Below are 26,798 nucleotides of genomic sequence, written 5' to 3'. Positions count from 1 at the left end.
AGTACAAGGTCATGAGAGGGGATGAGAGGCCTCATATGGCAGAAGTTTGGTATTCTTGGGGTGGGGAGAGATTAGAAAGACAGAGTCTGAGGAGTAAAGAAGACAGTCCCAGTCAGATTTGTGAGGACCTGGAATAATATCCTATGGAGTTTAGATACGTATCCTAGGCATTGTGAAGCCAGCAGCAAGTTCAAAAACAAGACAGCCCTGTGGTCAAGTTAACTTTCTCCAAAGACACCTCTTGGGATTGGAACAAAGAGAGACTGGGGAGAAAGCCCACCTAAGGGCTTAAGTTTGGTGAGTGACGTTGAGAACAAGGATCAGCAGAAGACAGATGTATAGATATCTCTGAGCTGGAACAGCAGGGTTGTCCTTAACTGATTGGACACAGAATCGGGAATGATAGTGCCTAGCCTGAGCGATGGAGGATGAACACCAGCCTCATCAAATACAGACTCGAAGGGGAGAGGACACTTAGCTGGGATGGAGGACAGTAAGGGTGGATGCCTGCAGGAAACTCGGGTGGATAGTAGAGAGCTAAAAATACAGATCTGGAGTTTGGGGCTGGCATCAAGGTGAGAGAATTAGATTTGACATTCCCGTGTATAGATAGTACCACAAAGTTATAAAGAAGACAAGATCACTCCGGACATGAGCATGTACAATACAGACAGAAGAAAATACAGAGCTCTGTAGTTGGGAGTTTTTAAAAATGGTTTCAAGGGAATAACTAAATCTCCTCTTCTGGAGGTATCTTTTTTTTTTTTTTTTTTTTAAAGGCTGGGCTTTCATCTTCCAGGGTAGTTTAGGATAGCCATTCTAACAGGCAGACCTATCTCCTGGGTAATCTTTAAAATGATTTCAGGTAACTCTCCCAGGGAGAGCACTAAGCTCATTGGAAGAGCAGTCTGACACCTAGACTCCATACGTTGTGTTGAAAAAGCACCGAACAATAACATTAGCAGGAGGCCTCCTCTCAGTGCTTGAGAAAGAACACCTAATATCCCCCAGGGGACCAATGTCATGTTTGGAAGAAGCAGCAGAGGGAAAGAACTGGGCTGTGTGCCAGTATGAAGTGGTGTCTTCAGGCTGTTTAAAATACATCAGAAGCTATGAATGCTGCTTTAAAAAAAAAAATAGGAGTGTCAAGTGGTAAGGAACCTCAGTGATGTCCAGAATATATAAACGTCAAGGATAGAGACTGCCCGCTAAATTTAGGTGTAGATGAATGACACCAGGAGTCAGGATGTTGGTGTGTTTAAAGAATTAAGAGAACAAAGAGAGTGAGACAGAATGGAGAGAGGCAGGGAAAAGTCCTTGGAAAGGAAGAAAATAGAAGGGCAAGGGAGAAAGCAGCCAGTAGGGGCCAGTATGGACAATCTGACCATGAGACAGGAGTCAAGGTCACCATAACAGCCAGACTAAGATGGAGGTGACCAGAGATTGTTGAGGGAGAAAAGTGATCAAGAGAGATAGGATTTCTGGCAGCTAAGACAGATATAGTTGAAAGGAGACTAAAGATTGTTGCTGGTCAATACAGTTCTGACCTTGTGCAAACACGGAGCTCTGACATCCACTGTAAGGAGAAAGGCAAGTCTTAATTTATTTGAGTTTTTGTTTTCCCCTTTGTAGAATGGGAATAATGATACCCACCTTTCCAGGATGCTTGAAAATTCAATGGGATGATAGATACAAGAGTTCTGGACCAAGCATGTTATAAGTGTTAAAGAAGTATTTTTATTCCAAATGAATGAATGAATAAAGGCCAGATTGTGAGAAGTTTTGCTTATTTGGCTTGAAACTGACATAAAGTCTAAAGTGTTGACCAGAGCCCCAAGAAAGACAAAAAAGGAAGTAATTTACATATGTTACAGGTTGAATTATGTTTCTCCCCCCACCCTCCAGCAAAAGGAAAAAAATATATATATATATTTTATATATATAAATATATAAATAAATAATATATATTTTTATAAATAAATATAAATAAAATAAAATATAAATTAAAAAATATATATTTTATATATATATATATTATATATATGTTGAAGTCCTAACCCCAGGACCTCGGAATGTGACCTTATTTGGAAATAGAGACTTTATAGATTTAACCAACTTAAGATGAGCTCATTAAGTTGGGACCTAATCCAATATGACTGGTGTCCTTACAAAATGGGGAAGTTTGGACACAGACACACACAGAGAGGACAATGGGAAGACGCAGCGAGAAGGCCAGGCGAAGACATGCAGAGATTGCAATTATGCTGTCACAAACTGTGGAACACCAAGGGTGGATGGCCACTAGCAGAAGCCAGAAGAAGTCAGGGAGCTTTCTCTCCTACATGCTTCTGAAGGAGCACGGCCTTGCCAGCTTCTTGATTTGGGACTTCAGTTTCCAGAACCATGAAACAATACATCTGTTACTTTAAGCTATCCAGTTTGGGTACTTTGTTAAGGCAGGAAACTGGAAAACTAATACAATACCTAAGTTCAGAAAAATATCAAGGGGGAGGAGGAACTCCACACCGTGTACCCAAACCTATCATCAACAGTTTCAACAACAGGACAACTTGGCTTCACAATTCTGCACATTGTTACTACTCAGGATTCTCTCGACTACAATTAATAATATGCCAACAACCTGTGTGTCTGTGGCATGACAGCAGCCAAGGTAGGAGGAAGAAGGTGAAATGGTAAAGGCAAGTCCCCAGCAGGCCAGAGGCTGGGTCTGCACTAGGCAATTTCTTATAAGGGGAAAAAAATCCATTGTATTTGCTCAATGGACAGAGAAACAGCAATACAGATGAACGAGAAATATGACAAATGTGGAATATGGTGCCATCTGTATCCTTGATAAGAATCATAGCATTCACATTGTTCCAGCAGGAAACTCAAAATACAAACATGTGTCAAGTTTACATACCAAGTTCATACCAAGTTACTAATGAGGCAAAGAGAGAATTAGGAAATCAGGCAACATAGAGAAACATTTATAACAGAGATAATCTTGAAAACTCAGGAAGGAAGAAGTTCAATGTTTATGTTACTTGAGAATGGGTTTATCCATCTGAGGGACAGGGGGATGACAGGAACTTGACGCCAGGCCCTTGCTGAGCATGGAACATACCAAGTCCTCATTTTGACTCTCAATGGCTCCATTTTACAAGTGGTATAACTGAGGCTCAGAAAAGTTCAGAAATGTACCTGAGCCAGTGAGATCCAGGGCTGGGATTTCCACCCTGCTTTGCCTGCCTCCCAAAGCAGGCCCTGCTCCCCTCACCATATGGAACTATAAGAATGCCAGTTAGAATAAAATGTCTCAGGAACCTGAAAATCCAGCCACAGAGATGGCCTGAGGTAGGGTCAAAGGACCCCATAAAGGTTTTACCTCGTGCCTGTCCTCTACCCCGGAGCCCAGGTAGAGCTTGCACTGAGCTCTGAGCCTCCCCTGAAAGTCAAAGGGGTGTTTGGGGGGGGGTGTGTCTGTCTGCCTGTCTGTCTCTCTGTGAGGAGTTCCCAGCTCTCCACTGGGCCAGTGAGCAGCTGAGTGACTTTTGAGGGCCACATGGACCCCTCTGGAATTGTCCCACTGCAGAGAGATAAAAGCCCCAGAACCCGACTGCACTCCTTGGAGACCTCCAGCCCTGCCCCCAAGCCAGGTGTATGCTCCCCACATCCTGAAGTAGCTCATTACAATCAGAGGCTGAATAGTAAAACAGAAATTAAATTGACACTTTGAAGCATTAATCCAAGCACAAATTAATATTCATCAACATCTGCTATTTGTTCAGGTGAGTGTTCAGCTTTAAACAAAAAATAGCATTCTTCCTACCCAGAGACAGCACTGCACCAAAGAAAATGGGCTCCGTGCTCAGGCTCTGTGTGCGCAGCCGGCGGCTCCCCAAGGAGACAACACCAGTGACAGTCCTCCCAGAGGGACCCTGAATATCTCTCAATACATCATCTTTGTTGGGCCACTTTTCTTCTTCCTGTCTTTCAAAACATAGCTGTTCCTTCTCAGAAGGGAAGGACTAGGAAGTCGGGTGATGTTTTTTTTCCATCTCAATACTTGGCAACAGGTGCTGTCCCTGTTGTTTGCCATTTGATCAGTATCATCAGTGCAGGAGAGATTCCTTTGCTGGAAAATGACTAGCTAAATCTCCAAAGGTATGTGGAGGGAACCTTGCTGGGGAGCAAGGTGGGGTAGTGCAGCCACGGGGGTCACGCGCGAGACGTGAAGCTGCTCCATGGTAAAGCCTACCTGGGGACCGCCAAGGGGAGTGTTTGCTGGTGGAACACAGGGAGTACGGCCAAGCCAAGATGACCTTTAGAACAAGAGAGTAGTTGTCAGGTTATAACCAAGCTAACAGCTCTTCTCTTCCTGCCAAAAACAACCAGATTTCTGGGGTGCCTGGGTGGCTCAGTGGTTTAAGCCGCTGCCTTTGGCTCAGGTCATGATCTCGGGATCCTGGGATCAAGTCCCGCATCGGGCTCTCTGCTTGGCGGGGAGCCTGCTTCCCTCTCACTCTCTCTGCCTGCCTCTCTGCCTATTGTGATCTCTCTCTGTCAAATAAATAAATAAATAATCTTAAAAAAAAAAAAAAAAAAAAAAAAAAAACAGATTTCTGAAAGCCCCCCGCCATGACTACTGGCCAGGCGGGTCTCAGAGAGACTCCAGACTCTCCCAGATTGTGGAGAGGCAGTCTGGGCCCTGGGTAACATGATGGCTTCAGTGATCACTCTGGACAGCATCTGGCCTTGCATTTTGACATTTCTCTCTCTCTCCTAGAGAGTTGAAACAGAGTCACTGAAATGTAGAAGAACAGTCAGTGAAGATAGTAAACAAATCAAGAGACTCACAGTTCTGCCTGCTTTTGACAAAAATACCTAGTAGGGATTGTGTGGGTCTGGTAACCAGCCTCTTCCCGTGTGAAATAGTGATGGAGGGATTTTGAAGTTTATCTACCATGAGTGGCAAGAACATGTATCAGTTAAGAGCAAGGACTCTAAATTCAGACTGTGAGGTTAAATTCCAACTTTGACACTTATTATCTGTGTGATCCTGGACAACTTCCTTAACCCTTCTGGGCCTCATTTTTCTCATCTATAGAATGGGAATGTTGATTGATTAAATGAGTTGAAACACAGGAAGTATTTGAAACAGTATCTGCCACCTTAAAAGTACCCTAGTAAATGTTAGCTAGTTTCATATATTTGGTCATGGGAATTGTGTATTAGAAAATCTCTGGTAATTCTATTAACAGAGATTGGTACAGTTAAAGGTGTGGAGTGAAGTGAACCATGGCTGGAACTGGTCAGTATATTAAAACAAATCTCTTCATTAGTTGAACTGCTAAAGCAAGTTCCATGTGGTATTTGGACTTCAGACAAGGAATTTATTCCAAGGTGAATCCCTGCAAAGGTAATAAACATAGATATAAAAGCTAATATAATAGCTAAACAAAAAAATATATAAGCTAAATGTACTGACACCCCTGAGTGGCTCAGTCATTAAACATCTGCCTTCGGCTCGGGTCATGATCCCAGGGTCCTGGGATCGAGTCCCTACATCAGGCTGCCTGCTCAGCAGGAGAGTCTGATTCCTCTTCTCCCTCTCCCTGCTCATGCTCTCTCTCTCTCTCTCTCTCTCTCTCACCCTCTCTCTCTCAAATAAATAAAAATCTTAAAAAAAAAATCTAACAATAGCAGAGATGTTATTTGGGCCACCTATATGAGGGGACGATAGATGGTGCCCGTGGACCCAGCCAGCAAAATCAAATGCTGCCAGGTGGTGCTCCCAGCCCAGGGGTAAGCCAGGACCCAAGAGGCAGATCTGAGATTGGGGGAAGCAACAGCAGCTAAGACAGAAATACTCCCTGCTCTCATGGGGCTTACATTCTACCTACAGGAGGAAAGGGAAGAAAGAGACAGACAAATTAATAAATATAGAAGCAAGAGTAATAGTAAACGGTGGTAAGAAGAGTATAGAGAAGCAGAGAAGCTGACATGGTAGAGATGAGAGATTCTATGAGTGGTCAGGGAGGCCTCCCTGAGCAGGTAACAGCGAAGCTGATATCTGCATGAAAAGATCCAACCATCCTGACAGACCACGGGGAAGGTGGTCCAAAGGAAAGAAAACCTCATGCAAAGGCCCCAGGAAGGAGCATACTTGGGGAATTGAAGGAACAGAAAAAAAAAAAAAAAAAAAAAAACAGGGCAGCTGGAGTGAAGTAGTTGAGAGATAGTATAGTAAAATAAGAAGTGAGAGAAGTAGGTAGGGGGTGGGCATGTAGGGCTCCATAAAGCAATAAGAAATTGGGAATTCATTCTGAAGTGCAATAAAAGTCACTGGGGATAGTTTTAAAAATATATATTTATTTTTCAGAGCAGTTTTGGTTCATGGAAAAATTAAGAGGAAGATACAGATACAGAAATGTCTTGCACGCCCTCTGCCCCCACGAACACCCAGCCTCCCCTGTGATCAACCTCCCCACCAGAGGGGTGCCTTGTTACAACTGATAAACCTACGTTGACACATCATTGTCACCCAAAGTCCATTGTTTATGTTAGAGTTTGCTCTTGATATTGTACATTCTGTGAGTTTAGACAAATGTTTAATGGCATATATCACCACTAGAGATTTTTAAGAAGGGGGGGTACTACCATGATGTGATTTATGATTTTAAAAAGATCACTCTGGGGCAATGTAGTAAGCAGATTCTGACATTACTCCCAACAATCTCCACCTCCTGGTTTCCATGCTCTGTATAAATCCCCCTAACTTGAGCGTGGGCTGGACTTAGTGACTTATTGTTTCTAACTAATGGACCATGGCAAAAGTGATGGGATGTCACTTCCATGATTAGGTTTCAAAACCTTGTGATAGCTTGTTCTCCCTCTCTTGCTTCCTCCCTTTCCCTGATAAAGCCAGCCGCCATGTTTAGAAACACTCTATGGAAAGGCCCATGTGGCAGGTAAGTAAGGGATGCCTCCAGCCAATAGTCCAAGAGGGAGTGAGCCCCTCAGTGTAAGAGCTCCCAGGAACTGGATTTTGTCAAAACCGCATGAAGGCACTGAGAGGCAGATATTTTCCATTGAGCTTGATACCAATTGCCAGAGGATCCAGCTACACTGTGCCCAGATTTCTAACCCACAAAAACTTGTTCTAAGTCACTAAGTTTTGGGGTAATTTGTTACACAGTAATAGATAACTAATACAGACTTCTGTGTTAAAAATGGATTTTAAGAGGACAAGAATGGGCACAGGGAAATAGTCATGGGTATATTGCAGTAGATGAGAAGATGGTAGCTTGGATTAGGCCCTAGGTAGGTGAGGTAGAAGGAAGGGGACAGATCTCAGGGACACTTGGCAAAAAAAATGAATAGCACTTGCTCTTGAACTGGATGCCATCTTGAGGGCAAAGGGAGGAAGCAAGACCAAAGGAGCCTTAACTTGAAAAACTAGACATATGCAGAGGTGAAGAAGGAAGAAGCAAATTTGAGAGTCAAGGGCTAATATTAAGCTTTCTGTCTTGGTCATATTGAGTTTGAAATAATGCTTGCTGAATACCCAAGTGGAGGGATCAAGAAGACACTTAAATAATTAGATTAAAGAGTCTGGAGTTCTGGGAAGAGATTAGGGCTAGAAAGTGGATTTCTAAGTCATGAGCATTTATAGGTAATATTTCAGGACATGCTATAGGATGAGGCCCCTTGGGGAGTCTATCAGTTTCCTGCTGTATAACAAGCCATACCAAAATTAGTAGCATAATGGAGCCATTTTATTCCACTCTCGAGTTCTGTGGGTCAAGAATTTGGACAGAGTACCACAGAGAAGGCTTGTCTCTGCTGTCCAATGCTTGTATCCCCAGCTGGGTTTGTACCTAGAGTACTACACATGGACTCTCTAGAGGCCTAGGCTTTCCCACAATGTGACCTCCTCAGTCCTGGCAGCTCAGGATTTTAAAGAGAAATGTCCCAGAAGAACCAGGGGGAAGCTTCTGGGCCTTTTCTGATCTAGCCTCTGATGTTAGGAATGATACCTTCTCCTACATAACAAATGAGTCAGTAGTTCAACCCAGATTCAAGGGGAGGAGACAGAGGCTCCACCTCTGCACCAAGAGAAAGTCAAGGAATGGGCAGACATGTTTTTAAACCACTACAAAGAGTCAAGATAGAGAAGAGAAGGGAATCCCAAAGGCAGCTCTGGAGCATTCCAACATTTAGAAGTTGAGCAGAGGAGGAAGAACCAGCAAGGGAGTGAGACAAAAGTCAGTGAGGTAGGAAGAAGCCACTGGGTGAGTATGAGGTCATGAAAGCCAAGAGAAGGATCTGTTTCCAGAAAGTAGGAGTTGACATTGTGCAAAATGCTTCCAAAAATTGAAATAAGATAAGGACAGAGGCAATGGACTTTGATGATTGAGAGGCACTGCTGACTTGACAGCTGCAATCCCTATGGGGTGGTGGAGACAGAAGCCAGTGTAGACTGGGAGACTGGGTAGAAAAGAGACTGCAAGGAAAGGAAAAAGACTCATCAACTATAAGCTGACAGTCGTGTGGGTACTTGTGGTTTACCTATGAGGCCCTTGGAAACAATCAAACCACAGATTCCTTGATTTGGAAGATCATCAGATGCACATTCTTGCTCATTTCTGATCTTAAGGAGCCCATGACCTCTGACAGGAGCCCATTTTATCATTGTTAGAAAAGTTATTTCTTTCATAAAACTTACTTCTGGCACCCATTTGTCTTTGTCTGCCTAGAGCAGTATACAACCAGTCTAATTCCAAAGTCGTGTGCCATATCAGGCTCCTTTTTTCTAGATGAAGCATCCTCAGTTGCTTCCCCATCCTCAGTATCCCCATCCCAGATACTTCCTGATCTTCACTGCTCTCTTCTGAATTTGCTCAAATTTGTTTCTGTCACCCCCACAGAGTGGCATTCAAGACAAAACTCAACATCCTGGGTGCTGTCTGAAGATGTGAAGCTCTGCGCCAACCATCACCCCTACAGCTGTTTCAGGGTTTGGTCACACAGCTGTCTCTTACTGAGAAAACCAAGAGCCACCAGCTGTCACCCACATTGAGTCTAAATCACCATAAAAAATATTCTGTGCAATGATCTCAGCTGACTGTTCTTCCATAGCAAAGTTACATGCTGCCAAGCCCAGGTACACTGAAGAACCAGTTAGAAAAAAGGAAGTCTTTGATGCCACCTCATGTACCTTGTTGCTTAGACTTTTTCTTTTGTACTAAGATGAAACACAAAGAAACAGGAAAGCCTCCTGAGGACACTGCTGACTCCCGTCAGTCGCTGGTAGGCCGGAGACCTCTGAAAGGGTGATATAGCGGTTGTGTCCGAGAAGGAAATCATGGCCTGCTCCAGGATTCGTGGCCAGTGCCACAATTTACCAGTCTGAATAGCTTCTAGAGATTTTCCTTCTCTCTTTCCTAGGTGAAATTTATAAGAACTCAAATCAAAGTTCTCTCCAAAATCCGCTTGCAAGACTTTTGAGATAGTTTTTTTTTTTTTTTTTTACAATTTGTCTTTCTCCTGTTTTTTCTCTGAATCTGTTTGAAAGTATTTCTAAGTCATTTAAATGAATATTCATATCTCCAGACTATTTTTCTGCTTTAAAAAAAAAAGTTTAGGGGGCACCTGGGTGGCTCAGTGGGTTAAGCCGCTGCCTTCGGCTCAGGTCATGATCTCGGGGTCCTGGGATCGAGTCCCGCATCGGGCTCTCTGCTCGGCAGGGAGCCTGCTTCCCTCTCTCTCTCTCTGCCTGCCTCTCTGCCTACTTGTGCTCTGTGTCTGTCAAATAAATAAATAAAATCTTTAAAAAAAAAAAAAAAAGTTTAGGAAAGCTTGCCTGGCAATACAGGAGAGTAGGATGAGAAATCTTTTGGTTAATTCTAATAGCTCCATCAGTATAGCAGGGAACACACACCCACAAGGTACACACCTGCAGGTGGGCCAAGGAAAAGCCCCACTGTGCTAGACAACTCCAAAAATGCTCTTTTTTGTTCTCTACTGGTACCTGCCAGCATGGCGGTTTGGGTAGAGTGGGTGGCTAAAATGATCTGAGTAAGTTGGAGCAGGAAAATTCTCATTTCCCCCATCATGACTTGTCCTCTCTTTTTTCCTTCCCTGAGGGGCTTGAGACTCTATTTGGATAGGAAGAAATAAAATATAAAAGCTTACCCATGGAATATTTGTTGTGAGAGTCTTTGTTCTAGCTATTCTCGTTCAGGATCTAACAGAGCAATTTAGGGTTAAAGGAAGGTTTAGACCTGTCTCCAAGTCGACTGAACTCTTTCCAAATTGAAAAGGCTGAGTGGAGATTGTACCCTGAACAAAATGTGCATTTGCATAACTTCAGTATTGTGGCACATTCAATATAAACAGAGTAATTATTATGAGCTCTGTGACGCCAGTCCCTCATCATGGCATGGAGGGAAGAGGTCAAAACATGTTTCATGTCTGGAAGTCAGACTGTCAGGGAAACTAATCTAGACTCTTTCACGTGTTAGATTTGGAACTTTGGTCAAGTTTCATAAACCATTTTAGCCCATTTCCATAGACTTAAAATGGAAATAAAAGTGACTCCTTGTGGGCAGAGTCCTAAGTACTGAAGTGCAGTAAGTTCACAGAGCTTGGCATATGAACAGATGCCACATACATTTTATCTCCTTTGTGTTTCTTCTTTTAATCCCTTCTGCTTGTGGATAACATCCAATCCACCAAAACCTTGCTTTGATCACATCATTCCCCTCTTTGCAACCTGTGGTCACCTCCCACTGTGCAGAGAATAAAACCCAGACCTCTGTATCACCCACCCCACCCTAATGTACCTTGGAAGCCATATACTTCCAACTACCAGAAAAGAACAGTTGGCTCCACTCTCTGCAGGACTTGCCATTGCCCTGCTTCTCTCCTCTCTTGCCCATCTCTGTGCTCTGGTTTATTCGTAGCCTTGCCTGCTCTGTGGGTACTATCCTCAGCCATCCCTACCGATTAAAACGCTGCAAATCCATTAAGAACAAGCTCCAATATTTCTGATCCCTGAAGACCTCATGATGGGATCACTCTTTCCTTCCTAAGTCATGATCATGGACTAATTTACTTCTCATCAACACTTGACAGGTGCTATATCTTGTTATTGTTGTTTACTTGCATATCAGAGGCACATGTCATACAATGTGATTACTATTTGTCGATGTGTTTACTTTCCCCACTGGACTCTGAACTCCTCTGGGGGCAGAAACTACATCTTTATCTATTGTCTTTATTGCTCTAGCATCTGACACAGTACCAGATGCCAGGTGCCCCAGAAATGATTAGTAAAATGAAAGAATGACTTCTCTTTATCACTAAATTATGTCTTAGAAAGTAAAAAAGTGTGTCATATTGTTGTGCCTTTTAGTAGGATTTGTGTGGTTCCTTGCAATTGTGAAATACTCAATAATATTTGATGACAAATAAATGGCTCCAAAAATGGGAGTTCTGGGGGTGAACTGATTAGTATATACCATGCAGATCAGTAACACAAAACTCTGAAGCCACCCACTTTCATCTCACACTTAAGATATTTTAAAATCACCTGAATTTCTTCTAGTTGGAAGAAAAGTGTATTTTGGTCAAAGAAGACCACTCTTTTTGCAAAACCCATAGGCAACCAAAAATAACAATAAAAATGTTGGGGAAGATAAACCTTTCCTGTCCTTAATGAAATCAGGAAATGGAAAGAATAGAAAACCTAAACCTATGCATTCTGAATAGGGGTGATCTCTGTCCAAGGAGATGCTGGGGATGATGTTTACAATGATGATGTCTTTAATGATAACATAACAGTAGTTATGTCTGTGTAGTGGGATTTGGAGTGACTTTTTTTCTTCTTTGTATCTTTCTTTGTTGCTTGATGGCTTTATACTGAGCTATATTGTTTTTCTAAGTTCCATGGAGTTCTCATTAAAAATATATATAATATGTGAAAGAAACTATGTAGCATCTCTAATTTTTAAAAAAGGATTATGTATGATTTCTTATCTCTGCTTTTTACTTAAACCCTTTCTACCTACTGATTTTCAAGCTCAGTGACCTTAGAGAGCAAACACTAAGCTGTTTTGAACCTACAGAAAACCATTAGGAAGACCAATGTACCTTTCCAAATTCCCTACCCCTCTGGGGGTAATGCACTTAATCAATTCCTAGGAAGGTTGCAGAAGCCAGAAAACCTTTGGTTTTCACCCTCCAGAGAAAGGCCCTTCACAAATGTTAAAGGGATAGTTAATACTCTTCCCACACTACACAGCATCATTCAGAATACAAATACTTGTGGTACATGGGAAGTTACACTGTTGTGCATATATAGCTTCTCCATATATTTGGAAAGTGTTTAGACCCACCCCTACCAAAAAAAAAAAAAAAAAGAAAGGAAAGGAAAATGGAAATTATTTCTTACCAAATTTTTACCTACTCCAAAGTTTTCTAAACCAATCTGACCCTCTATATCAGTCTCAAAATGACTACATGATGAGGCTCACAGTCATTATTATATATACATTGAACCCATGGGTCCTGGCCCCTAATACCCTGGCCCACACGTGGACACCATATGAGGGGTAAGGGTAGAGAAAAATCAGACGAGCTCAAAATAAGCTAGGTATCTCCTTCAGCAAGAAAACATACAGAAGCAGTAGGCAAAAGCCAAAATCTGTGAAGTCTAGACTTCACAGAAAAACACTCACGAGCCTGGAACCACGTAACCAACAAAAAGCCAAGTTAGACTAGATGAACTGGCCAATTCAAGAGACGGGAGCAAGAAACTAAATCTAGAAGAGTAATTGAGGGCAAGCTAAAGAGTAATATCCAGAAATGGGTTGAAATCAGAAGGACCACAGTAGAAACAGAAGGGGGAAGATGTGAATATGTCTGGGCCCAAAGGAAGTTCTCTGGATGACTTGTTACTGCTTCAGGAGTCTTCAGTTGGTTCAGTGTAAGTCTCACCTCCTTGATAAGTACTCTATGACTGACCAGACTGATTTAGGAGCCCTACAGCACTACTGTAATTCCCTGAGTGTAACTTTACCATAGCACTGGCCATATTACCCTGTGAGGTTGATTCACTTGCCTGTCTCCACCATGGGGTTGCAAATCTCCTAAGAGTAAATAACATATCTTATTTGACACTGTACCTATAGCATCTAGAATGGTACTTGGCATACGTTTCAAAAAAGTGCTAGTTGCATGAATGTGTTTCTGCAACTAGATTTAAAGGCAGGAATTATGGCTACTGACAAATAGCCAAATGTCCTAAAACAAAACCCATAACATTACACCATTTCCCCTGTCACCAAAAGTCTCAAGTTTTAGCATGTTTTACCATATCATTAAGTGCTTTCAGCCACCAGTAACAGAAATCTCAATTCTAAATGGTTAGAACAACAAGTAAAACTTATCTAATATACCAAAATATTCTGAGAAGGTGACTCCAGGGCCCCAGGCACTTCATATCTTCTTGACCTAACATCCTCAGCAATTCAGCTTGTCTTCAAGCCATCTATCCCCATGCTCACAAGATGGCTGCCAAACATACAGACATGACAACTTCTGGTAGGGGAATAGGGCTTCTCTTGCTATAGGGCTCTCAATAGACATACATCTCACATCTCTTTGGCCAGACTTTTGTCTCAGTTCAAATGTTAAAGCACTCACAAGAGAAATGAGATAACTGTGATTAGTTCAAAGAAGTCAATGACTATGTGGGGGAGGATGGATCACCTGAAAAAAATCCCAGAAAAGTGGGAAAAGGAGATGGGCAGGTGGCCGGCAGTGATTACTATAATTGCCTACAACACCACTCATGGTCTGTCTCTTCCTGCTTGCCTCCAGGCTTCTCTCTCTCAAATGCTGTGTTCCAGGCATACCTGCTGTTCCCTAAATATACCACAAAGTTTCTACCTGACAGATTATTTCTTTTCTCTGTGCTTTGGCTCTATGTTCTTGCTTCTGCCTAAAATGCTCTTCCCTATTGTCCAGCTAGCAAATGCCTACTCATCCTCCAACTCTCTACAGAAAGATTATCTTCTCGGGTAAGGCTTCCTCGACCTCCTCATGTAGTGGACTACTCTAACAATCTCCCTCCCCATGTCTTGTCTGCCACTCCTATCACAGTATCCATCACATTGAAAGGTGCCTCTTTGCTTACACCTTCACCTCTCCCATTAGACCAAGAGCCCCAAGGGAGCAGAGCTGAGCCTTATTCATCTTTGTATCCTCCTGCCACTAGTACAGTATTTATAGAAACTCCACATAGGCTTGATAAATTGAGTAAAATTGAATGAGCTGAACTGAATCTGGCTGTGTGTAATATTTCCAGCAGTTTCTCTAATGTAACTGCTGTGAGAGAATCTTTGAAAGCGCAATCACCAGACAATTCAGAAGGGACCATGCTCTGAACTGCCCTCCACTGATGATGTTAGGAGAGGAACTTGGAGCCATCCACAGCCCAGAAGCCACGGAGCTGGGTGTCCTCCCTTGGAGCACTGCCTATGGCCCTACTATGGTGAACAGCTATTCTGGCTTTAACACCAAAAATCCTGGGGCACCTGGGTGGCTCAGTTTGTTATGCATCTGCCTTCACTTTAACTCAGGTCCTAATCCCACAGTTTTGGAATTGAGCCCCTGCATCAGTCTCCCTGCTCAGCGAGGAGTCTGCTTCCCATCTCCCTCTGCCCCTTCCCCTGCTTGTGCTTTCTCTCACTCAAATCAATAAAACAAAATCTTTCAAAACAAAACACCAAAAATCCTACATCCCAGGAAATTTCTCAGTCCTCAGCAAACCAGAACAGATGTCGTCAAATATGCAATGGCCCTGCCACAGTGGATCTTTTCTCCACCATCTTAGCAGAATCCCTCTCAAGAAGATCAGTCCTCACCAAATGTTTCATGTCTGGGGAAATGAGAAAGGTTGTTTGTTATCATCTGTACTGAAGAAAGAGATTAAGATTTCTCATCTGGGGTTAAAGGTTTAAAAACCACGGGTATAAGCGAGCAAATTATAGAGACCTTAAATGGTTGTCCAGGGAAGAGAGTTACACAACATTAGTTGTTTCTAAGGCAACAACTTCTGAGATTTATGCAAGATTTGGAACCATTTCCCTCTAGAGCAGATGATTATATGCTCATTTATCTCCAGAGAAGCCCTTAAAACCTCTTCTTTCTCAGAAAACCCATTTGGCTAAAAAACACAGTATTTAAGATGGAGGGTTACTCTGAACATTCCCAAACCTCCAGAGAAATTCTGTGGAGATCACTATGCCATCCTAACATTTGGTTACAATTCCACGTGGCTTCGGTTCAGCAGAGTTTCACTGCTGCCGTATGATCTGTTGCTTTGGAAGGAAATTCCAAATACCCGAATGGTTATTTAAATGTTAAGGTTTTCTCAGAACAGTTCTCAATATTCAGTCAGTCCACAGCACAAAATGGCATCCTGCAATTAGATTCACTGATGGTAATGAATGAAAGCAAAAGGTGAATCCCTGAGAGAAAGACCAGTCTCCATCTATAGAGAATTCTCCCAGTCACTTCTTTTTTTTTTTTTTAATTAATTAATTTATTTCTTTGACAGGCAGAGATCACAAGCAGGCAGAGAGAGGAGCAAGCAGGCTCCCCGCTGGGGGCTCGATTCCAGGACCCTGGGACCAGGACCAGAGCTGAAGGCAAAGGCTTTAACCCATTGAGCCATCCAGGCACCCCCTCCCAGTCACTTCTGAAGGGCAATACGCAATAACGCCCTCTGCAGGCGGCTTTATGGTCTCACGGGGAGCTCCACTCAGCTCTTGGCTACAGCTGCCTCTCTTCCCCATGCATGGCGGGACAACTACTCTCAACACTAGTCTCAGTTGTTACCCAACAGTCCACCCTGTTGTTGGTAACGGGATTCTAAGACTGGAAGAGAATCATATCCCCTGCTTTGTTAGAACCCTCAAACTGAACACTTGAAGAGCAAAGGACTATGTTTTATTTCCCTTTGAGCCATACTGCCTCGGTTCTTATCCCAGCTCTGTCACTTACAAAGCTCAGGGAACCTTGATGAACTTGCTTAACCCCACAATGTCTCTGTTTCTCTGAAAATAAAATGGAAGTGGTAATAGTATCAAACTCATAGCACTGTTCTGAGGATTAAGTGAATAATAATTAAGAAGTGCTTAGAACAGAACCTGATCCATCATAAGCATTATATAAATATTAACTACTATTATTCTATGTAGCAAACACAGAGACAAACAAAACTATTTACTGAGCTGAACTGAAGTTTCCACTCCCTGACAAGGCACTTTCCAAGCTCTTATCATTACTGATTGGTACAGCTTCTTTGTTGGCTAGTTAGAGATGTGCCCCTTTTTCTTTGGTCAGACACCTGACCACAGCCATCAGAGGGCCTTAGAAGAAAGAAGAGGCAGGAGAGTCCTGGTCTGTGGTCTCTGCACAAGTTCAAGTTACAGCAGGTCCACTCAATGCTAGCACTTTGAAAGCTCAGAGGAGAGGAGCACATATCTGGCTGGAGAGCTCAAGAAAGGCCTCATGGAGTTTCTGTCTTAACTGAACCTCAGGGAAGTTTCAGTGGAGGTGGAAAAGAAGCACATCTCTAAAAGAGAAAGCAGCATGCTCTGCTGGAGAACCATAAAGTATGTGTAAGAAATACTGGTAAGCGACGTGGTCATGGACCATGGAGGAATCCAGGGCTCTAATATACTATCACCACATTCCTCCCCATTGACAACCCCAAGGATAGCAGAATAGCTGAGATTAACCCAGAGGTCGTGTCAAGAAAGAATTCATTTTTCTTTTCCAGTTCCCATCAGTACCATGTGGCTTCAAAGCCCAAAGAATCAACTAAGCAGCTTTCATAAACCGAAGACAGTTAGTCTGTTTAAATTTGAGATTGAAAGGAGACATCTTTCTAATGGCATCTTATACCTCTATTCTGCAGAGCACACAGTAGGTATGTGAATAACCATTCCCATTGTGCCGCCCAAAATCACTCAGATGGAAAAAGCAGACATTACCAACAGAATCCAGCCAACCAAAGCAGCTGGGGGAGAGTATAGTCTGTATAGAGAAAAAGGTGTGAAGCCCAAGCTCACAGATCCTGTGGTCTCTGGGTCAGGAGCCCCGATGCGGGGCTCGATCCCAGAACCCTGAGATCATTACCTGAGCTGAAAGCAGAGGCTTTAACCCACTGAGCCACCCAGGAGCCCCACAGGATGAGGTTCTTAAAAGAACAGAAGGATGATCAATGGGGTCACTGGCAAGCAGCTGTTCTGCTCCCTGTCATCTGAGCTTCTCTGCATGAGAAGAGTGGTTCTCAACCTTCTATATCCTGTGGCCAGAGTGACTCCCTCTCATCCCATCAGTCACTCAGTCATCTGGGCCCCACAATGATGAATGATATTAACATGCCTGCAGACACCCTCCTGGATTGTTCCACAAGGCCTCTCAGCCCCCAAATCTTAAGGCCTGAAGAAACAGCTCATCCAAATTCTGCTCTGATTCCAAGGAAAAAATGGATCCAGTTTCTTCAAAAACAAAAGGGCAAGAAAATAGGGTATAGGGAATTGAAACTCTATTGTAATTAGAGTTTTACAAGAACTAACAATTAAATGCAGTGTGTGGGTCTTGATTAGAGTCTGATTTGAACAAATCAATGGACAAAACAATCAGGAAAATTTAAACATGGAATCCATGTTAGATGACATTAAGGAATTACTCCTAATTTTGTTAGGTATGAATGGTACTGTGATTATGTTATTTTTTTTCCTTCTTATCTTTTAGAGATCTAGTGAAGCATTTAGAGAATTTCTACTCTGAGATTTGTTTCAGAATACTGTAGTTACTAGAAGGGTACAGAAGGTAAATGATAGGACAAAAGATAAAACAAAACTGGGGAAATGTTGAAAAGTGTCAAAGTTGTGTGGTGACACATGGTTTTGTCATACAGTTCTTTCTAAAGCTGCATATGTTTGAAAATTTCCATAATAAATTAAAAAAAAAATTCTCCCCAGTCCCACTCACAAAGTGGAGCATTCCATTTCACTGAGCACTTGCATAAGGAAGTCGCTCTACTTACTGGGCACAGCAAGCAGAGGAAGAGAAACAGAAAGCGCACCTGACTCCCATTCCTCACAGACTGCCCCGCAGCTGAACCCAAGAAAACACAGTGTCTCAGACTCAGCATTTCCTGAATGTGAAGATGCTGGGCAATAGACGCGTCTGTCTATGGTAGCCCTTAGTCCACGAGTTAATAGTTTCTAGGCAGACACCGCCATCTTGCTTGTCCCCAGGAAAGTCCAGATTCCAGCTAGAAACAAGGGAAGCGTGTCCCAGTGCAGCACTGGTTCCTCATGGAGTTTCAACCCTCTTATGCTGCCTCCCTCTTCCTGCCCATATTCCTCCCTCCTGAAAGGGTGTTATGACAGAGGTAGAGACCTCCTTCTCCTAGTCCATAGATCCCTCTCTCAGGCAAGTGAGACCTTGATTATTATTGGCTGAATTCTTTATCTTACTTGAAGAAATGGCTATATATAGTACAACTTAGGAACTAAACCATTCTACTGCTAGGTTGTTCTGACCTGTCCGAAGCATCACCAATCTTAATACATTTATACTCTATAGAAAAAAGTATAATCAACACTAAGACCTGAACATTTTCAGTACTGCTTTTTTTTTTTTTTTTTTGGATGCAGGTAATCATACCCTGATGGAAAACTATACTCCTTCACCTGTCAAGGAAAAATTTAAAGAAATATGTATTTTTGAATGACATACAATTTTAGTAATATTGTGGGAAGCAACTCAAGATTTAGCTTTTAGCAGATTTATAAATAACTATAATAATATATACTAATAATGGTAATGGTCAAGGTGGCAGAAGAGATTGAAGTTTATGCACAGAAATTAGAAGGACTTGGGCCATCAGTTTGGCTGACAGAAAGGAGCATATCAAGGACACTGGGGAATGGCCAGAGGAATGGGAAGAGGAGGAAGAAAGAATGTATAACAGGTGTGGTCACTGTTAGTAACTGTGGTTACTTCTAGTCAAACAGAAGAGACATTTGTCAGTAGACAGAGGAAGGAGAAAATTAGGATAAACACTATATAGCCAAGGTGACTCAGAGGACATCCAAAGGTTCTAGGTGTCCATTCCTGACAAACAGAGCCATCAGGAAAAATACATCACACTTAAACTAAGCAACATGAGACAGTGAGGGAGTACATTTTCATTAATGGTTGTGAAAGTCAATAGCCCGTCTCGAGGTTGAATGAATACCAGTGGTGGCACAAGAAACTGGGCGAAATTGCTGCCCTCCAGCCTCAAGGAGGCTGTGGCTTGGGAAACAGGACACCAAAGACTAAAGAAGGCCTTTGCAATGGTTGTAGATGAAATCAGTATGGCAGGGAGCACGGGGGCCGCTGAGCCCAGCAAAAGATAGAGTAAGGCCCCAATATGACAAAAGTACAAAAAGAGAAAAAGAAAAATTGGAATAGCTGCGATGTACTGAACATTTACTTTCTGTCCCATTATCCCCACACCACCCTGCAAGCTGGATGACATTATCTTCATTTACTACAGGAGGAAATTGAGACTTGCATCACCCAGCTCTCAGGAGCAGACTCAGAATTCTATTGTTGGTTCTGACTTCAAAGTATAGGCTTTTAGTTATTACTCATGGAAATGGGTAGAAGAGTAGACCAAGAAGATTAAAAAATTGTAGGTATGACATGAAGAAAACTTTTTGCAAAATATTTTCAAAATATACTCGGATTAAAAATGAGACAGAAAACTAGATATACTCTGTGACTGTGTGTGCTTCTCTCTCATGAGTAGGCTTATCATATAGACTCTTCTTTTTGCTTCTCTGCATTTAAAATTTTTTTAAATCATGAACATAAATTGCAATGAGAAAAAAAATTATATTTTAAGTGTGGAGGAGGTTTAGAATCCTAAATTCTCTGCCTATGTTTCCAATAATTGTCTGTCTTCTATGAAAACATAAAGCCTTTGGCTGAGTTGGCAATATAGTATTTACTCGAAGACAGCAAGGCCCAGAGGACGGAGACAACATCCAGAAGAACTGACAGTCTAAGACTTAGGGCAAAAGAGCAACATCCCCATAAGCAGAAAAGCGATCAGTCTCAGATATGCTCAGCTGTTATCTCCCTCCTGTGATTTCTCATCCTGTGAATTATTCCAGTGCTTGTATATTTATTTTTTAAACACACAACAGAGGAGTTATTCTCCAAGTCTCTATCAGCTCAAGTATTAACAGCTTCCAGCTGAGAAAATATCTTTTCACTTTGCTTAAGCCTAATCATTATTTTCTCCCTCCTCTAGGAGTTTTGGTATCATACAATGGATCACAGTACAAAAGGCCATGTGGGTGATTTTTTATAATGTTGCTTGTAGACATACAGTGTATAATTTGGGTGTAAATCTATTTAGAGATGTCACCAGTTTGAATTTTCTTTCTAGAAAGAAACACTTTGCCCCCCTTCATTCTTTGGAAGGCTAAATATAAATGTGCCCAAACTAAGAAGCAAACAAAGAATAAAAGGGTTTCTTTTAGAAGTTTCATCTTATTTCTCAAAATCTCTTTTTTAAAGGTGAAATTACAGGGATATGGAACTTGGCACTCAAAACTTTAAATGTCTAAAATGTAAAACTGTATGTCACCACCTGAGGAGGAAAGCACTCCTTCTCAGACGGAAAAATTCTTCTAAATAGAAACATGAAATATTCAAAGCAACTAACTCTTCCCCTAGCCCAAGATCCCCGGAAGAAATGGATTCAATTCTGGTACTGTGTTTTCTTGTGTCCGTTTCAAGTACCATTGCCAAGCCTGTGCTGGCCAACCTATTGAGCTACAGCTTCTTGGTAATGAAAGGAGTGAGGAATACATTCTCTTTATGAACCAATCTCCTTTGTTCCAAGGTACTGAAACAGCCTATGCCTGCACTGGCAGCCCAGTGCCTTTCAGGTTTAAGAAACTAAAGGAGAAATGGCTTCTAAACACACCTGTGACACCAATGGTTAGTAGACGTAATTCCAGATCCTTTCTCCCATGTGTTGGGCCCTCCTTTTTGTCTTCTGTAGGTCCCCCTGCAATCTTTTGCTCCCCTCTGCTCCATTTTACTTTTTTCTTTTTTAATTAAAAATAGTCCTTAAAAAGTAATATGAAATACAGGCTCATTCCAGAGTGAATGACTAAGAGCCCAAAGAGTTGTCCCTTCCCCAGACATCTCCCCTACCTACTCTCCCCTCAGATACTACTGACTATGGGACCCTCAGAAAAGCCACAGTCATCACAGGAGAGTGATGTCTTAAACTGCAGAATGTCATCAATCAGTCAACCAGAAAGAAGGGGCCAAGAGGGATTTCATACTCCTGACCAGAGCCAGTAAGTGACTATCTCAGGTCAGTGACAGCATCTTCCTACAGGATGGGCAAGTAAGGGTTTGTTTGTCCATGGTATACATTCAGTTTCCTCCCCTACAAAATGGTAATGACAATAATAACATAGGCCTCATACGGCTGCCATGAGAATTAAATAAAATAATGAGTGGGAAGCCCCTGGCACATAGAAAATAATCAATAAATGTTAGCTTGTTAGCTTCTTCTTTGTGTTTCCTTCATTTATTCACCCATTCAATTAATATTCAATGAACCAGCTTCTTCCCAGACTTGAATCACTTCCCAGTGGTGATATGAGTTGGAGCTGCGGGACATGCCCAGTCTCCTTCAGGCTAGTAGGATACAATTTAGTACCCCTTAGCATAATGCACTAATTGGTCCCTTAGTGACCTGAAAGAGTTAATGCACTATTGTAGGGCTTAATCTACCACTTCCTGACAAAATGAGTCTTAGATTTTTTTTATACAGAAGTTCCCTAGAATTATAGTACACAAATTCTCTCACCTTCTCTTTCTCTCTCTGTCTCTGTATCACACATACACACAAACACACACAAAGACACACACACTCACTCTAAAACTCACTAAGAGCAGTAAGACAGGTTAGAAAATAAGGTTAAAAGAGTCCATTTAGAGTTTCCTGAGTACTTTTTTCAGATCACAAAGCAATGCACTATAGAAAACTCCAGAAGTTCATAAGTCTAAATAAGACACAAATTTTTCATAATCTTACAAACCTCATCCCAAATAGTTTTCGGGAAATATTACAAATATTTTGTTCTATTTTCTTTTAAACTTTTTTACTCTTATATAATATATATTCCATAACTCATACACTATCACATGTATTTTAGGTACAGTGTGTTGCTTTTATAATTCAAATTATTTCATGAACATTTTTCTAAGTCATCAAAATTCACTAAGCTATTTTAACAACCACCAAATGTCCATCATACGGACATTCCATGATTTGTTTAACTATGAGTCTATTGTAGGACATTTAGGGTTCTTTCTGGTTTCCACTATAAATGATTTGAGATATACCACTTCATACATATATTTTTAAATTCATTTCTATTATTTCCTTAGGCTGGATTCTTCTTTTTTTTTTTTTTAAAGATTTATCTATTTTAGAGAGAGAAGGAGCATGAGTGGAAAAGAGAGGAAGGGGAAGAAAGAATGTCAAGCAGACTCCACACTGAGAGCAGAGCCCAATGAAGGGCTCGATCTCAGGACCCTGAGATCATGACCTGAGCCGAAACCAAGAGTCAGACACTTAACCGACTGAGCTACCCAGGCACCACTAGACTGAATTCTTCTAAGTAAAATTATCAGATAAAAAAGTACCATCATGTTGAAGGCTTTATGAAGGTTACCAAATTGCTTTGCATAGACAGTGTTTGACAATCTCTTTTTCCCACATTTTGGCTAGCCCTAGCTGTTGATCCAATAGATAAAAGATCAAATTTTGTTTTTGTTTTAATTTGCAGCATTACGATTACTAATAACATTGGCCATTTATTCCTGTTTATTATCCATTTGCTCTGTTTGTTCTGTGAATTGTAGGTTTATGTTTTTGCCCATTTTATTGAGAAGATAGAGGTTTTATTATCAGTTATATTAACTCATTATATATTAATATTTTCCCACTGTTTTATTTTTAATCTGAAATATTTGCTTGATAGAAAAGGTCCATAGACCTCAAGCAAAGCTAAGGTATTTTCCTTGTTCATAAATATATCCCATCAAAATATCAATAATACATAATTTCCTTGTTTGTGTTTAAATTTTTATGATGTTTTTGACACAGTTTGTAATTTTAAATATTAAAATCAATCTATTCCTTCGCTATTTAATCTATTGCTTATAAACTTAGATAGTCCTTCCCCATCTGGGATGAGGTAAATATTTACCTAATGTTTCTTCTAGTGTTTTGAAGCATTTTCATTTTTCATGTTTCATTTTCTAATTCATCTAGAATTTACTGTTTTATAGCAAGAATGTAATTGAATCTTTCTCAAACACAAATTTTCCAGTGCCAGTTATGAAATAATTCACCCTGTGAATATTAATTTCCTATAAATTAGTATCTATTTATGAAAACATTGTTTTCTATTCCTATGCCTATTATTGGTTTATTATTTTGAAGTCTCATAGGTCTGGTCATTCCCCTCTCACCTTTAAGTCTTATTTTTCAAACTGTATCTATTATTCTAAGCTGTTCTTTCCTTCAGATAAAATCTAGAATTATTTGGTTAAGTTCTCAAAAATTCCATTAGATACAAATTCATGAGCTTGTCACATTCTCAATATTTCTTTCCCCTTTCTTCCTGCCAGTGGAGCTCCTGTTCTTTCAAGGGAAGAATGGGCATAGCCTCTGACGATTAATTTATTTCCACGGTAATTACACTAAACAAGTGAATCTGTTTCAACCAACAAGACAGTGATAGCTTTAAAATACATCCACAGATTTTTTGGTACTCTTTTCTTCCAAAGGTGAAAGGGACAGTGTTAGTCTTGCAAGTCTAGTTTATAAAATGTGACTTCTGCCTTGCTCTCTCTTGAACTGCTTATTCTGGGGGAAATCCAGCTGCCATGTTGAGAAGATACAACATGGAGACTATGGAGATATCCATGCAGTGGGTAACTGAGGCATCTGACCAACGGCCATCTGGGCAGTGAACCATCACAGAAGTGGATCCTCAAGCCCAGGTATGCCTTCATATGATTGCAGCCCCTACCAACATCATGACTAGAACTTCATGAGAGACCCTGAGCCAGATCTATCTCACTAAGGCTCCAGGGCATTTCTGATCCACTGAAACTGTAAAATAATAATTATTTGGGTTTTGTTTTCATCTGATATTTCTCTGGCAGTAGCCTCGCTGTTGTTGTTGGTTTTGTTGTTTTGCCACTGTTTTGGAGGTTATCTGTTCCACAGCAATAGATAACTAATACAGAGGTATAAGCAGAAGTCTTCTGGAGGCTCTGCACCTTTCTAGACAAATGAGAAAGATCAAGTTGGAATCACTGTTTTTCCTCCTTAAATATGCAGGGGTAATGCCTAAAGAATAGCAGCCATCTTACAACCATGAAGCGACAAGCATTAGTGTGAAAGTTGGTGCATTAAGGCTGATGCAACAGAATGACAGAAAGCTGGATGCTTAAAGATACTGCTGAGCAGCTGGAACAATAAATAACCACAACCAGCTGGTAAGTAAGTCTTAAAACCAGCAAATATATCTCTCTCGTTCTGTGAGGGAAATAAACACTTTGTCAGGTGCCTGGATGGCTCAGCTGGTTAAGCATCGGACTCTGGATTTGGGGTCCGGTCATGATCTCAGGGGTCATGAGATCAAGCCCTACATCGGGCATGGAGCCTGCTTAGGATTCCCTCTCTCCCTTTCCTCTCCCTCTGCTCCTCCTCCCTCCCTGCCTGTGCACATGCACTCTCTTTCTACACAAAGGAAGGATGGAAGGAAGGAAGGGAGGGAGGGAGGGAGGGAGGGAGGAGGGCTTGTTTGATTGACCTCTGGCCATTTAATTTGTTATTGCCACCAGATGCATTCCTAACGATGCTTGGGATCAGATGTTGCTCCATGGTTAGCACAAAACCAGATATTTTGTGAATATGAATGTGATTTTAGAGTTATGAATGACCAACTTTAACAGCTCTAATGCAACAAAAAAAAATATGTAGACTTCCTTCAACAACTTTGAGTTTATGAAAATAATGGAAGATGAATTAATAAACGCCAGCAGAATCTAGATTACTTCAGGGAAAAATGCTTCAGCGTCTTTAGCATATGAACAGACTTCCTTTTGCTGCACTTTTTGGTGCTGATGTAGATTAACCCACGGTCACATTGCCTACAATCAGGTATTGATCAAATTCTTGAAAATGCCCACAAAACACAAAATCCAGTAAAAATTGTTTCATTTTTTTTTAAAATTCTGTAATCCTACATTTTATAGCAACTCTGCAGGTCTTTTAATGAATAATTAAAAGCAGCTATCCTGCAAACATTGTTCATACATAAGTTAGCTGTCACCAGCGTTCCCCAGTGAGGTCATCTACTTACTTGTCTCAGGACATTATTTAATCTTCAAAACATGAAAATACATGTCATTTTATTTCTACCTTAACTATTATATTTTACAGGGTATATTCTCAGAAACGGTGCCATTTGCACAGCTACCAGAATGCCTAAAATGTCAAGTCATGATGACAATGCAGAGCCACCCGAACTCTCAGGCCAGAGTGTTAACTGCCATGATTAAATGGAAATGTTGGACATTTTGTATTTGTGCATATTGAACATACGCATACTCTTTGGCCCATCAGTTCTGCTCCCAAGTATGTAACCAACAGAGATGGTACATATGTTCACCAAAAGATATCTGTAAGAATGTACATAACAACGTTATTCATAATAGGCAAAAACTGTGAAAAACCCAAATGTTCACTCACAAGAGGAAGGATAAATGAACTGTGGCATGTTCACCCAGTGAAATGCTGGAGCAATGAAAAGGAATGAACTATTATGACCAACAACACTGATTTCCACAGCCTCAGTGTTGAATGAAAGGAGACTAAAAAGAGTCTATACTGTAGGAATCCACTTATTTGAAGTAAATTTTTTCTTAAAAAATTGAACAATCAAAGTAGTGATGTTAGAAATCAAAACAACGGTTAACCTGGTCAGGATAGGAAGTGGAAGGGAACACAGGGGAGCTTCTGGGGTCTGGTAATTTTTTACTTCTTTTTTTATTTCTTCCCCCAAGTGGTTTGTTCCCATGAATGGGCATATTCAAAGTGTAATTTGTAAAGATTCATCCATGTGCATGGTTTTCTATCTACATGTTACACTTCACTTAAAATAGTGCCATTTCTTTCCATTTATTCCTACAGTATAATTTTTAATGCAATATATTTAAGTGTTAATATAAAGCAGGCCAAGTTTGTGACTCATAGCAACTTTTGCTTCAACAAACTGAAGGCAGAAAAAACTGAAACCACTGTTTAAAACAAAATAAAACCAAAAAATGGTTGAGCCATTTGGTCCAAAAAAAAAAAAAAAGATGAAAAGCTGGGGTAGTATGTTTCTGGGTAGGACAAAATAAATTTTACCAGTAATCTCTCTCTTCTTACCCCTTGGGCTAACTTGGGCCTTAAAGGAAGAGTGATAACAGAAGAGATGGAGGAGTTTACCCCTTGCCCCAACTTCCTACTTCTGATAGAATGTGGTGTTGAGAAATGGGTAGTACAGGAAGCTGGCCCATGGTACAGGATTCTTGGTCTACCTTAATTTGAATACAGTTAG

This window comes from Meles meles, chromosome 14 (assembly GCF_922984935.1).
Source record: "Meles meles chromosome 14, mMelMel3.1 paternal haplotype, whole genome shotgun sequence".
NCBI classification, from domain to species: domain Eukaryota; kingdom Metazoa; phylum Chordata; class Mammalia; order Carnivora; family Mustelidae; genus Meles; species Meles meles.
Note: the sequence above shows the minus strand (reverse complement) of the source record.